The 15,357-nt window shown below is 40.6% G+C and overlaps 1 protein-coding gene across 1 annotated transcript in view; it reads left to right on the top strand.

Annotated features, from left to right (window-relative positions):
• The window catches only part of cacng3b (calcium channel, voltage-dependent, gamma subunit 3b), a 35,456-nt gene that overhangs the window by 12,016 nt on the left and 8,083 nt on the right, over window positions 1-15,357 (top strand). The window lies entirely within an intron of this gene.

Genomic DNA, 15,357 nt, shown 5'->3' with positions numbered 1-15,357 from the left:
TTATTAGACTGAAAAAACAATAACCAACAGCAAATTTGAAAACATGCAGTCTCCTCCATGCACTTACACTTGACTGCCCAAGCACACACGTGCACGACTTCACAGATTAGCTCGCGTGCCAGTGTCCCCGTGTTCAGATTGATGTCTGTAGCTGCTTATGATAAAAAAAAAATGATTATCTGTGTGTGAAATTGATAAAATAGCCAACTGGACTGGGGCCAGTCTACTGAATTTTATCCCACTGTCCTCAGACCTCAAAACAACCCAACTCTCCTTCTTTACTATAATGAAATTAAGCTTTTGGAAGGCAACTATTGTAGGAACATAACACCTTGTACGTAGTAGCAAATAACACCGAGAAGACCTGGCACTCTTTTCTGCTTCCCCACATTAATATAACTGCTGGAGATACAATATAACACTTGCATGAGCAATAATTGATCCAGTGTACCATCGTCAGTGCACGTACGAACTTTTCAAGCATACTAAGTAGTCCCATTATTTTAGGAGCCCCATCTAATAAAGAAAAGTAATATCCAGCTGGCAAAGGATATAATTTCACTTGTGGTATGCAGGGAAAGGATAAATGAAAGTGCTCTTTAGGAATGAGGGAAATGGTTGCCTGCTGGAGTCCCAGAAAGGTGGCCTCAGCTGTGGTTTCGTCCTGAAAAGAGATATTTATTAAAAGGCTGTCATCCAAACGCCTTCGTGGAAAGATTTGGATGTGTGCCGGCTTGAGTAAAATCTCATGAATAGGAAAACACTTAAAGAAATGAGATGTATGTCACATTAAAAAAAATAAAAAATAATAGCGCACTCTCCTTACATAGTGAGACAAATGTGTGGCTCTATTTTAATGATCTTATTAATCTTCTGTAACTGAGACGGAAAGATTTTCTTTCTTCTAAGCCAATTTGTTAAGCCTGAACTGAGGGGCTTTAATTTAAGCAGCCACCTGAGAGCCTCACATTGGATTTTTCTTTAAACGCCACACACCTTTGTTCATTTCCACTGTTTGTTTTATGATTTTTTTAAATGTTTTACAAATGTGTCATGGTGCAGATTTGAATGTTTTGTTTTTTGGCCACAGTGAATAGCTTATTAGCTTATTAACTTTTTTTGCTTCTGCTTGGCGATACTCAAACAGACCACTTCAACAGTATTAACCGTGCAGGTTAAACTTTAGGACTACAGCAGTAGTGAGTCTAAATTACCATTTGTAGTCATTCAAATAATGTGCAGACAAGGAAAGACACATAGAATATAATAGAATAATCCTTTAATTGTCCCACAAGGGGAAATTTGGTTGTAACAGCAGCCAAAAAGACAAATATACAAACAAACAGGACACAGGACACGGAACAGAAACATACACAATTTTTCTTACATATTTACATTAAGGACAATGGTTACTATAAACAGAGAGAACTGTACAGTTATTGAATTAAATAAAAATAATTACAGGTAAGAGGCAAACCAGGTTGTAGTGCAAATTGGTTAATTAACTAACTTATTGCAGTTACAGCGCAGATGTAAACATCTATGTTTGTTGGGAGCAGTTCAGATTGTACAGTCTGACAGCTGCAGGGAGGAAGGACCTGCGGAAACGCTCCTTCATGCATCGAGGATGCAGCAGTCTGTCACTGAAGGAGCTCTGCAGTTCAGCACCATCTACATGCATGGGGTGGGAGACTCTGTCCATCAGAGATGTTATTTTGGCCAGAGTCCTTCGGTCTCCCAGCACCTGTACTGGGTCCAGGGTGCATCCCAGAACAGAGCTGGCCTTCCTGATGAGTTTTTCCAACCTCTTCCTCTCAGCTGCCGATAAACTGCTGCTCCAACATACCACACTGTAAAAAATGACAGATGCCACCACAGAGTCATAGAAGGTCTTTAAAAGTGCTCCCTGCACTCCAAATGACCTCAGCCGCCTCAGCAGGTAGAGTCTGCTCTGACCCTTCCTGTAAAGAGCATCAGTGTTGTGGCTCCAGTCCAGTTTATTATTCAGGTGAACACCCAGGTACCTATAAGAGTCCACTATCTCAATGTCCACTCCCTGGATGTTCACCGGTGTCAGTGTGGTGGGTCTGCGTCTCCGGAAGTCCACCACCAACTCCTTCGTTTTCGTTTTTGCATACTAGCTCCCCATGTCATTAGGCACACCTTCCAATACCAGGGATACCCTTTTGTCTTGAGAACTGACTCAAATGAACAAGGTGCTGGAAACATTCCTCAGGGATTTTGGTCCATAACATGATGGCGTCACACGGTTGCTGTGGATTTGCTGCTGCACATGCATGATGTTAATCCCCACCGTCTAAATATTTCAGCATAAATCGACTCTTCGGACTGAGCAACATTTTTCCAGTGCCCTGGTGTCTACACAGGCAGACAGTGAAATTATAAATGGCTCATGTACCCCTAATTTTGATGAGCATGTGGACTGTAGCCTCAGTTTTCTGTTCTTAGCTGCTCCTCACTGGATATGGTCTCTTTTTGGACCGTAACCGTAGTGATGACTGTGCAGTAAAATCTCTGAATTTGGATTGTTGGTGCTGTCTGCCACATTCAGTTACTTTAATCAACTTTCCTCCCCATTCATAGTCTTGCTTTGAATGTCAAAGTTCAAAGGTGGTCTTCACTATTTCTGCATGCCTAAACGCACCGAGTGTGAGTGTGAGTGTGTGTGTGTGTGTGTGTGTGTGTGTGTGTGTGTGTGTGTGTGTGTGTGTGTGTGTGTGTGTGTGTGTGTGTGTGTGTGTGTGTGTGTGTGGGATCATAGGCTGGTTTTGACACTTGACATAAGTGTTTGTGACAACTGACTCACTTACTGATACAGCATTTGGAGGTACATCACTGAAACATCACTGTAGGCTAAAAATATGTGACTCATATAGCCCCATGTGCGCGCACACACACACACACACGCACACACACACACGTTTTAGTTACAGTAACAGGGCCAGACAGCGCGTTTGACTGACAGAGATCCACATCGAGATTGTCTGACAGCTACCTGCTCCCCAGTTTGGATCCTTGTTTTAGTACTCTCCACTGCTATAAAATGTGTACAACACATACTTGTTTGCTTAGTGCTTGACAGGGTGACGTGGAAAGCGTGAAATATTAGACATGACAGCTTCAGTATTTGAGCGTCCGAGTCCTCATGTGCCAAAATTTTGGAATCACTCTGGAATCACCATGTGTTTTGATTATTTACTTTCCTGTTGGAGACTGGCTCAATGTCCTCCCCCTTCATTATTACTGCATCATTAAAAAAGCAGGTAGTGAAGTACACATTTAGAGACATACCAGCACTACTCATGCGCAGTACACGCAGTACTTAATTCTTCCTGTTATTCTAAAGTTTTGGAATAAAGTGTTCATCCCTTATTTTGAGCATGTTTGGAAATTACAACCTGAGAAGTCCTGGATCAGCTCCAAAAGCAATAAATCTGTATCCTCAGCTGTGAATTCATTCAGTCGAATAAAATCACTGAAAGACATTTTTTTTTAAATCTCAACGAGACAGATCTTTGGTGAAGATGAAGCATACGTCTTACTACAAGGATGACAGTGTTATATATTTTTGATAGATGCTACAAATCTCACAGAGAAATTCACAACATTCCGAGTGTGTGTTAATCCCGCTTGCTTGCATATTTTCAGTCAGAAGCTCACAGTCCATTTGTTTCTCCTGAAGGCATAAATCTTTAAAAACAGCAGTGCAACCAGACAGCAGACCGTTAGCACATTTTGACCCAAGCGGAAACCACCAAGCGATATCCCTTAAGAAGCAGTTTGTGTAATAGCTGCTGGATGATACCTCTAAAAATAGATCTCACACTTCAATACTGAATTTTAACAGCATGCTTTGAGAAATATGATCTGTAGTTTGTTTATTTATTTATTTTAGCTGCTTCGGCTGACTGATCGATCAGCTTGTTCCATAGAGTCTACAATTCAGAAGAATTGCTCCTCCTTCCACAGTATTGCACAGTACTTCATCCAAATTGTGCATAAGGTCATATTTGTAATATGAATTTATGCAGTAACCTGTGATTTTTAAAATATATGAACGATCTTATCTATAATTTTTTTTAATCTAGTTTTGTTAGGTTTTTTAACCTTTATTTATATTGGACAGTGTAAAGAGGATTTAAACCCAGGCCTCTGGAATCGCCTTATGGCATATGTGTTCTCCACTCCACCTGGCTTTGTACTATTGACAGTGTTGGGAAGGTTACTTTTAAAATGTATTCCATTACAGAATACAGAATACATGCCCCAAAATGTATTCTGTAACCTATTCCGTTACGTTACTCAATGACAGTAACGTATTCTGAATACTTTGGATTACTTAATATATTGTGGCGAGTTCAGACAAGGAGGAGACGGAGGTATCGTTTGGTCTTGCTTCCCGTGAGCTAGCCAGGGAGCACAGCCGTTTATTACATTTGCAGAAGAACACACTGCCACTATGGAACGCCAGGACTGCCATAATGAATTAATTAAATACACCATTAAATAATTAATTAAATGTGGCAATAATTAATTAAAATTGGAATTAATTAATTAAATAAATAGTTATGACACATGTAATTAATTAATTATTGACACATTTAATTAATTATTTATGTATTTCACATTTTAATTAATTATTGACACATTTAATTAATTAATTATTGACACATTTAATTAATTATTTATGTATTTCACATTTTAATTAATTATTGACACATTTAATTAATTAATTATTGACACATTTAATTAATTATTTATGTATTTCACATTTTAATTAATTATTGACACATTTAATTAATTATTTAATGATATATTTATTTATTTCATTTTGGCAGTCCTGGCGCCTGGCTCTCATCATGAAATAATTTTATCTGTCAGCCTCACCCATCAAACTCAGGGGGCGGGGTTAACGCTGATCGAGTCAAAACCATTGCTTTGGCCTGGTGGCCATTGTTTCTAGCACACAACAACCGGCATGTGGAAGCTAACAGAACTGAGCTTTGAAAAACCCTGTTTGTGTGTCACCAAATACCGTTTTAATATTTTTTTAGCCGAGAATGTAGTGGTTTAATCTTCATGTGTCTGGTCGGTTTGTCAAGATACAGCCTCTTTGCAAAAGTGTTTCGATGATTTCGGAGATGTCTGCCCAGTCTCACGGCAAAGCGTGGGATAGACCCGCTCGCCTCGCAAGCAATCCCACCGACAAAGCGCAGGCCCCGGTACACAGCTGTAGTAACCCCCGCTGACTTCTTTTACTGAGGTTATATTTATCGGTGTTTTATTTCCTGAAGTTCTTATGTGTCCTACGTGTTTCAGTCGCCAATTCTGAATTATAACTAACATTTAAAACATGTTTAAGGAGGAGAGAGAGCAAATAAATCTGTTTAACATCTGATCTTTGGGTTTTTGTTCAGTAATCAGCGTGACCTGTGTATAAACGCATAAAAGAGATAAAGTTGGTGTTTCCGTCATGTAGTAACTGCTGGCTTTAACTGTACAAAGGTTGTTCGACACTATGAAACACATACAGACTTCATGATGTTCGGCTAAAATTTTATTGTGAATATTAATCATGAGGGTAAACGGCCCTGTACACCACGGAGCGAGGTCAGCATATCCACGATATCCTCAGCTCCATGAGTTAACACAAAGTTTCCCAGCTGACTATCTAACTGCCAACTATTCGAGAGACGTGAAAATATACAGCATAAAGAAAAGTGTAAGAGACTCAGCAGCAGATTAGAATAACAGTTATACATTTAATAAATCACCAAATGAATCCAAGAAACGAGCAAACCTGTTCCGACAGTTTGAATTTGTATTCCCTCAGCTGCAGACTCGCTGCTGTTTAAATGTTTGAAAAGGAAGATTAGATATAAAAAACGTCAAACATAGACTCAGTCTGCCTTCACATTTGATATGAGGCCAGCACGTATAGTGGCCTCAGCAGGCTATTACTGAAATACACGTGCTATATCATAAACTATGATATAGATAGGGAGGTCCTATTAACATGTTTTAAAGGACACCTTCCTGCCTTTAGTCTCATTCATGAGCAGTATTAGTTTTCTTCTAACATCCAGAAGTCTGCACAATGTGTTTCATAGTTTGTAACAAGCCTTTGACAGGTAAACATAACATGACCGAAAAAGCAAAAAAAAAAAAAAAAAAAAAAAAAAAGGAGAGAGAGAGAGAGAGAGTTGACGTAAGAAGAGAAAATGCTCTCAATTATGGAGACAGGCAAATGGTTCATTTATGTTTGATGTGTGTTTATTCCTCCCTAAATATCGTCGGTGAAGTTCGCCATGCACGTCAGATTTCCCTGCGCATTTTTATACCTCTGCCAACAGAGAGAGAGAAAAAAATCACATTCTAACAGACAGCTGGTGCTTAGAATACAGTTGAATAACTATTAAAAAACAGATGATATTTAGATGATAGTTCAGTCTAACACATGTGCCAGTGAACCATTAAACGTCTGTGAAACTATGCAGTTATGAAACGTAACTTTAACCTCAGCCAAACCGATTTGCTCAGTTGTAAATAAAACAGCGAAGTAAACGTGACCCGACAGACAAAACCTGAGTGAATGAAGTCCAGCGTTTAACCACTGAGAGCTAAAACTCAGCTGAGGTTTCAAAGCTGTGTGCCGGTGATTGGACATCAGCCGCCGATGAAGCTGTTCGCCTATAAAGTGCTCTGTAAGGAAACAAGCTCCAGCAGCTCTGCGCTCGGGGAAAACACTATATTTACTTATCTTGTGCAGAAAAATGCGCTGACATTGCTTTATATTGAGCACCGGCTGCCCAGTTAAACTGTGACTATCACCAGGTAACGTAGGCGTGTTTCTTGAATTAGCAGCAGGTGTTAAACAGCTGACAGATGAGGAGGAGGATGCATGCAGGTAAACTGAGGGTCTGTTGAGCTGATCGCTGGTTTCGTGAGAAAAATGTCAGCTCGTTCTTTATGTTACAGAAGCACAGAGACACAAGACCAGGCGGAAAGAGACGATCGTTCGGTGAAAATGAGAATCTGCGAATGCAACATGTGGAACACGGAGAGTGGAATATGTAAACAAACCGGTTAACGTAACCCCCTCGGTGCACTCTGCATGCTAATTGTTAGCAGAGCTAGTGAAATCTCTGAAAACATCTGAGCACTTTTGCAAACATGTTCTATGTTGACAACCTGACCAGACGTACGGCGCGACATTCGCGGCTAAAACACTGTTAAAAGTGTAGCTGGTGACAGAAAAACGGGGTATTTTAAAACTACACCACCACCATTGCTGCCTGTGATTTGATCTGCATTCTGGGATACCTGGCTGCCCCAAGTCTACACAAGCAATCGATTATCTAGGATCGACCTGTTTTGACTTACTTTGCACGGCAACCAATCAAATGTTAGAGAAGCTGCATGGGCAGCGTTAACCCCGCCTCCTGAGTTTGATGGGTGAGGCTGACAGATAAAATTATTTCATGATGAGAGCCAGGCGTCAGGACTGCCAAAATGAAATAAATAAATATATCATTAAATAATTAATTAAATGTGTCAATAATTAATTAATTACATGTGTCATAACTATTTATTTAATTAATTAATTCCAATTTTAATTAATTATTGCCACATTTAATTAATTATTTAATGGTGTATTTAATTAATTCATTATGGCAGTCCTGGCGTTCCATAGCCACTAGCTAACTGCTCAGCGCGGCAACCACAACACACATAGGGCGCCCTCTGACCCCGGAAGGACACACCGTCGCAGCGAGAGGGCGTCACCCGTCACCATGGCAACATACACAAAACATAACTGTACAAGCAGAACCCTGAACAGCCCTGACCCGCTACAATATTATCATGCTTTTTACAACAACGTGAATGTACTATTGCTGTGTGATTTATTACTATTACTGAAGGTCCGCGACTCCGAACTGTAGTAAAGGGACCTCTGACTAATGCTGGGCTCACACTGTGCGATTTTTGGCCCATTTTGAGCCGATTTTTGAGTCGTGCGATCGTTTTGGCGATCGGCCCGATTTTGGCCTTCATCGTGCGTCGTGCATCGTGTAGTATACGTGGGGTAACGAGAAGCGATTGACACCTCACGACCAGCTCCCGATCATCAATCGCTTGGTCGTGAGGGTGTCACCGCAGTTTGCCACACTGCGCACGCGCAAACACAAATGTCAGCGAAAAAGACGGTGTAGCACGGCAGTGCAGCGTGTGATCTGGACACAAGCGATGGAGGCACAACCTGTAGAACCATCCGAGCCTTTTCGATGTGGCCTCACAAAATTATCACGACCACAACAACCGTGAAAATAGTTGGATCGACACTGCTGCTCAATCACAGCTGCCTGACCAATGTTTTTCATTAGCAATTTAGCAAAGTTGATGGTGGTGGTGTGTCTGTGTGAGTGAAAGACGGAGAGGGAGAGCGAGCGACAGAATTTCTGTTATAACCTTCATTTTTATGGACGCACAGTGTGAGCACTCAGGTCGCATCAGAGCATCGGGCCGTATAGTGTGAGACCCTGCATCGTGACCTATGAACTTCTAACCCCTGCGAGTCAATCGTACAGTTTGAGCAGGAGCTGAATCGCGCGACTGAAAAGAATCGCACAGTGTAAGCCCAGCATAATACGGCGGGGTCCCTGTCGGCTGGTAGCCGAAAAATAGTTCTACTTTGTTGTGTGGGTCAACTTTTCTTGCGACAGACAGAGAGAGGCGTTGAAAGGCTGCTCCAACGGAACTTGTTGTTTTCGGAGGAAAACACGAACACAGTGTACAGTCGAGTCTTAATAGCTTACTTACAACTGGGCTCGTCAGGCACTCTTCTTGGCTGCAGTGGTTATTATTATATTTACATGCTTCCAGCTCCCGTTTTTGCTCGATGACTGCTCGTACCTTTCCACTCCCCTTTTTCTCCCTCCTAGCGCTCACAGACACATAACGTGTATGGCAGTCCATTCTCCCAGCAGCACGGACTACACTGAACATGATGCTACATTGTTTAGAGCTATGCTTGTAGCATTCTGCCTGTTAGCTTAGCACAACAACAACAACAACGAAAAGGCGCTCTCTCACCCAGGAAACACACAGTCACAGAGAGAGAGAGCGTCGCCCTGTAACCATGGCAACCGTAACGCTGCCGCCTGGAACAAAAGAACGTAGCTGTCAAACAAAACCCAAACAGTCCTGACCCGCGACAAAATGAAACAGGAAAGTACCGCAGTGTATTCCATTTATTTCAACAAAGTAACTGTATTCTGAATACCACCTTTTTAAACGGTAACTGTAACGGAATACAGTTACTCATATTTTGTATTCTAAATACGTAACGGCGGTACATGTATTCCGTTACTCCCCAACACTGACTATTGATGACAGGTCACAGTTTAAGGTAGCCACCACAGCAGTACCATAACATTATAAATGGTCCACTTATACAAATAGCACTACACCTCGTCCTGTCCTCTGTGGTGAAGTTTCATATCGATCACAGCTTAGCAAACATTCTTTATTAATCGCAGCATGTTGACATTTTGTGCATGGTGTCACGTTTTGAAGATATATTAGATATTTAGTGATGTGATGGCAACTTCAACTAACCTGAAGGTCCAGCACACGAGTCTTGAAGTTATTTTTAGCAGATGTCTTTGTTTTTTAAAATGGATAGTGTGACATCATGTACAAAAACAAAATGTGTGTGTGTGTGTGTATGTGCGCACATCTGCTTTTTAACTGTGTTTTCTCAGTTGTGATTTCGATTCTTTGTCCCAGAGAGAGATAAAAGCGGTCATCTATCTATGTTCCCTCCTCCCACATGTCCGTGAGCCGGGCTATTTTTGTTTTTGTTGTTATTTATTTCCGCTTTGCTTCAGAGAAAGAAAGAAATCTTTATTATAAGAGAATTAACCTAAATGTCTTCCAGCTCTTCATAGGGGTATATTTGAAAATCTACCCAGCACAAAATTGATTGCAGACAACATGTTATCAGCCTGTGTCATCTGGTAGCAGTGAATAAAGCCGATATCAGCCAATATATTGGTACATCCCCAATTTTATTGTGCCGCTCAGTGCCCTAATCATCATAATGGTTTGATGCAAATCTGTTCACTTAAAAAGGCTGGAGCTATAATGAATTTCCCAGCCGCCTGACACAAAGCAGCTCTGACTGATGACGCTTTACAGCATCAGCAGCCGATTTTCCGGTTACCTTCCACTCCACCTGTAACATCCGTGTAAACCATCCGCATTAATCATTTTTATTTCTCACTATCAACAAACTCATCCAGTGTGCCTAAATCCCAAAAAGGAAAATATCTTATTACTGCCATAAAAACATATGGCATAGAACAAATTGCTGAGTCACACCACTGGAGGACACAGTCTTTCCCAATTGCACCACTGATCTAAAGTACTAAAGATAGATGGCCATGTACTTCTACATGAGTAACTGTATTGTTAGGAAATTTGTTTTTTAAGTGGCATTTGGTGATATTATCAAAGTCCTTCCTGAAGCAAGTCTCACCATTTGGCAGCTATCTTTGCAATACACAGGCAGATAGTTTGGCCATTATCTAAGTGAATGGGGAGAAAGCTTTAATCCCAGTGCTCACTAGGACACGAAGAGTCACCGGTCCAAGCTGAAAAAAATGCTGCTGACATGATCAGTGGCTACTCCCACCAGACCACTGAGTAATATACTGCATCCATCACTTTATGGATACAGTAAACCAAGAAAACTCATATATACTCGCCTGCATCATTACTAGAGATGGCACGATACCACTTTTTTATGTCCGATACCGATATCATAAATTTGGATATCTGCCGATACCGATATGAATCCGATATAGTGTGTTTTAATCAACAAAACTGTTTTTTTAAATATCTTGCTGAATTTTGTATAGGTTCTCAAGTTTAAAACAACAACTACACTAAAGCTATTTTGTTATACCTGTATGCAAAAAAAAAATATTTCATAGTTCAGCAATACTGATCAATCTAATAAACTTAAACCTACACCATCCTCCCTATTCTGGTATTTTAAAGAGTACTTAGCGTAAATATTAAGCAACCTAACTAATAGGGTTCCAACTCCCAGCAACAACAAAAATAAATAAAAAATAGGGAACCACCCCTCACGCTCCACCTCATGATGCTTAATCGACGTAATCAACCTTAATTTGATGCAGTGTGAAAAACAAATGCACAGAAATAAATTCTTTTTCAATATATTAAAATATTAAATAGATTCAACATCTTTCTTCAACAAAATTGCACACTGCACAGATGGTACCTTCCCAAAGGAAAAAGTACTATAGCTTACTAGGGTATATATATATTAGACTTAATAGTCACTATATACAGTAATGGACTTCTATTCATTTTGCATCAAATTAAAACTTTGGGTGTCAGATAATTATTTATTAAAAGCTAGACATTTTAAATGAGAATAAGAAAGAAAAGTATGTCTTTGTGCCCCCTTTTCCCAGTTAATGCCCTATCGGCCCCCCTGGCTAAACTTTGCTAGATCCGCCCCTGCACAGTTACCAGCGTCAGCTACATAGAAAAAGATCCTCGAGTAGAAAGTAATATTAAATAAATTCTAACAACAGCTTATCAAGCTTAAACGTGCTGCTGTTGTTTATCTGCTGGTTTCCTCTTTCTGGTGCAAAGTGGGCCAAAAACAAACAAGAGAGACGGACTCGCGACAGAAAAGCCGATCAGCTGATCATTAAGCAGTTTCATGATTGAAGTAGCAGCAAGAAGAGGCAGTCGCTCCATATATCGTTTGTTAAGCTTAACGCAGGAAAGCTTTACAAACATTCAGAGATGGACTTACACACTTGCTTTACTTCTCTCGGGGATAACTTTGTCGGAGATGAAATGCCGGGTTGCTAGCGAAGCTCCAAATGCTATCCAGACCACCGACAGGTCCGGCATGCCACAGCGGCTCTATCACGTGATGCATACTGCTCCAACGTGCTAACGTTCTGAGGTGAGTTACGGTGTGTTGCAAGTTTTGTGAGGTGCTTTCGTGATATTTAATGGATCGGATTACATTTTTTATTTTTCTCTGATATCCGATCCAGTAATTTAGGTCAATATCGGACCGATACCGATACGTAATATCGGATCGGTCCATCTCTAATCATTACTACATTAATAATGGACACGGCTTCATTGGTTAGGCAGAAAAATGCAATTTAATAATCTTACAAATCAAAAAGTTAAACAGAATACAGTGTGTACTTTCTTGGTGGATTGAGGGCACCTTGAAAATGTCACAATAAATCATTGACAGCTCTGTGAATTCTTTATTACAGAAAAACAGTTCATTGCTTCCTGGTTCCAAAAAAACATGGTTCAGGTCAGCTGATTGACTCTTTATGGTTGGGACAGTCGCCATGTGTGGAGTTTTGGAATTCTCCCTTCGGTTTCAATTCGAGCATTTGAATATCTCAGTGATTACCTGGGTGGCAGTAAGCCTGTTGGTTATGCACATAATTCTGAATATCTTCTTGCTTGATTAATTAATACATGATTTGAATTATAAAATGTAAGCGATGCTTGTTTTGGTTATCAACGACTATACTGTATACTGCAACTCGGTGTACTGCGACTCGTTGATTAAAAATATAAGCATTCTATCTTAGCTGTTTAATGCGTAGGTGGCTATAAAAATCGTTTTTGATAAACAAGGCTTCAGTAACACAGGCCTAGAGGCCAGCTGGTGACCCCTGGCAACCTCTAGTTGCTAAGGAAAAATGTGTGTTCTCCAACAGGTTGGAGAGTGGGTGCTCCAAATTCCTGGTTGCAAAGAAAGTGCTCCATCATTAACCTTCTTGTTACTGCTTTGTTTGCTGATGTTGCCTTCAAAGATTCATTAACTAGAAGCTGGGAAGTGGTGACACCTGGAAAAATATGCTTTAGGCAAGCAGGGTAACCTGCTATCAACCAAAGCAATTTGGTGTAGCATGGTACCTTTTTTCAACCAATTATAACTAGCAACTGCCAGAAACTCTCCAACTAGTCATGGAATACACATTTTTGTCCAGCGAGCAATGGTTGCTGGAGATTCACTAAAGAGTCTCCGGAATTCTGTGAGTGGAGCCTAAATTATAATCTTCAAATTGCCAGCTGTAGTATTTTCCCAGCAATGGGTTGTGTGATCTGGAAATACAAAAGCTTATTTTGCTCATACTCAACACTGTCAAACAGGATGGAGGCTGGTGAGGGGAGCAGAGAAAGGGCTCGGTGTATAGGAGAAAATTCAAACCACCAAATAGTTTCTGTTGAAGTATGTATTTGTGGACGTGTTGCACTTTGGATTAAGAGGGTGTGCTGAGGTGATATTATGCATACATTTGTGGTGGTATATTGCCTTAAGAATGATGCATAACAAAGTTTGATTCACATGTTTTTTGCAGATGATTATCTTAATAAATGGAGATATAAAAGACCATAAAAGTCAATCAGTTTCACAGTCAGATGTTAGTTTCCATCCCCTACTGCATGAGTTGGATGAATCAATTTATGAATGACTTTCTGAGTGTGGGTGCTGGAAAAAGCCTCTTCATGTGCAAAGAAGCAATTAGCTCGAGTCGTTTATTTTGTTCATTGCCAGCCTCTATCCTCCTATTTCTCTCTAATTCTCCCGTGCCGTTTTACCACCAAACCTCTTTCAGCCCGCACTTCCTCTCTCTTCATCCTTCTTCATCTCTCTTTCTCTGCTGCTCCCCTTCATCCCTCCTCAGTGCCGCTCTCTTTCATAGCCCCCGTGGTGTTGACCATGTGTGAATGGGACTGAATGATGGGTGGGAAGGAGGCTGCATGCAGTGTAGTTTCACGCGGGCGTGCACGTGCATGCACATAGAAACACGGTCCTACACGAGAGCGCACACACAGAGTTTACTGGTGGGTGTGTTTGTGTGTCTCTGTGAGTCGGTGTGTTGAGGAGGATGAGTCACTCTCTGCATGAAACGCACACACACTCTCAGTCACACATGGACGAACCAGCATGCACTCATATAAGCAATCTAAATACACGGAGCTTTTATTTGCATGCATGATTGATAGTGTTCATGTATCATTTTAATGAGCTCGGTGCGCGTGTGTGTTCATTTGATGTCTTTACTTTAGCCGTTGTGCATTTTTGTCTTTTACATTGAAACGGTGTGCGTTTGTGTGTGCTGGGTGTGATAAGGCTTTTCATTAGTGTTTCCCATACACAGCCTGAAGGCTACAGCTCTGCCCTGCATCATCTATCATCTCTCTCTCTGCCTGTCGATATACTTTCACATCTGCTTACAGGAAGTGCACATGCTCCATCTCCCAAAATTTATATTGGATGTCAAGTCAGTCAAATAATGTGACCATTGGCAATGACATTTACGCTTTCAAGAAGAAGTGGCTAAAAATGATAGAAAGCAATTGTTGAAACCTTGTCCTAACCTTGTTCTGACCCTCACTGTATGCTCCTGCTATGCTGTTGATACCTGGTCAGCACAGGTACACCTGTGACTGATGGGAATGTGCATCAAATAGTGTGTGTGTGGATAGAATAAAGGGTCCTATTAATGTGTGTGAGAATATACAGCAAAAGATGCTTGGGATAATTTAGGTCTGACTCCTTGTAAGCCTGTAAGACTCTCAGTAGTAGGATGTGTATGAGCTGAGCAGATGGTGGTGTAGAGCTAAGCAGCATCTTCAGGGTAAGCTGCTAAGTAGTTTGTGAAATACATTTGCTGGAACACTACTAAACAGTGACATCACTCTTTTCTCTTCTAACTATACCTCTGACAACATGTGTGTGCGTACATACAATTTAGTTTCGCCTCTTTGCACCACCACAGTAGTTTTTAAGTCAAATAGTCAAGAGGTAACCTGATTTAGATGTAGTTCAAGGAGTTTTTAACATGAGCATCACATTAACTGAGCCATTTTTAAACACAGTCCCACATTTTTAAGAGGCTCAAAAGTAATTGAACAACTGGCTGACTAGAATCGTGTCCAGGTGAGGCCTGTTCTCTCATTATGCCATGACAAATGAGGCTTATAAAAGATCTGATCTTAAAAGAAAAGATCCTACCACCCTTTTTACAGAGAAACGGCAAACATTTAGAAGTGGTCAAATAAACAATCTGGTACATCCTTAAAAAGGAGCACTGAGCAGCTCAGCAACACCAAAAGACTAAAAAAAAATACGACTAAAAACCATGTTGACAGAATTATTTCCATGGTTAAAAAACAACATCTGACCAAGTCAAGAACACTTGAGGAGGTGTGTACAATCAATCAAAACTCTATAACGCCTTAATG

The sequence above is a fragment of the Mchenga conophoros genome, linkage group LG4 (genome assembly GCF_057382185.1).
Source record: "Mchenga conophoros isolate Kocher_MC1m ecotype Shallow Benthic linkage group LG4, M_conophoros_male_GT1.1, whole genome shotgun sequence".
Classification (NCBI taxonomy): Eukaryota; Metazoa; Chordata; class Actinopteri; order Cichliformes; family Cichlidae; genus Mchenga; species Mchenga conophoros.
This window is presented reverse-complemented; position numbering and strand designations above follow the sequence as displayed.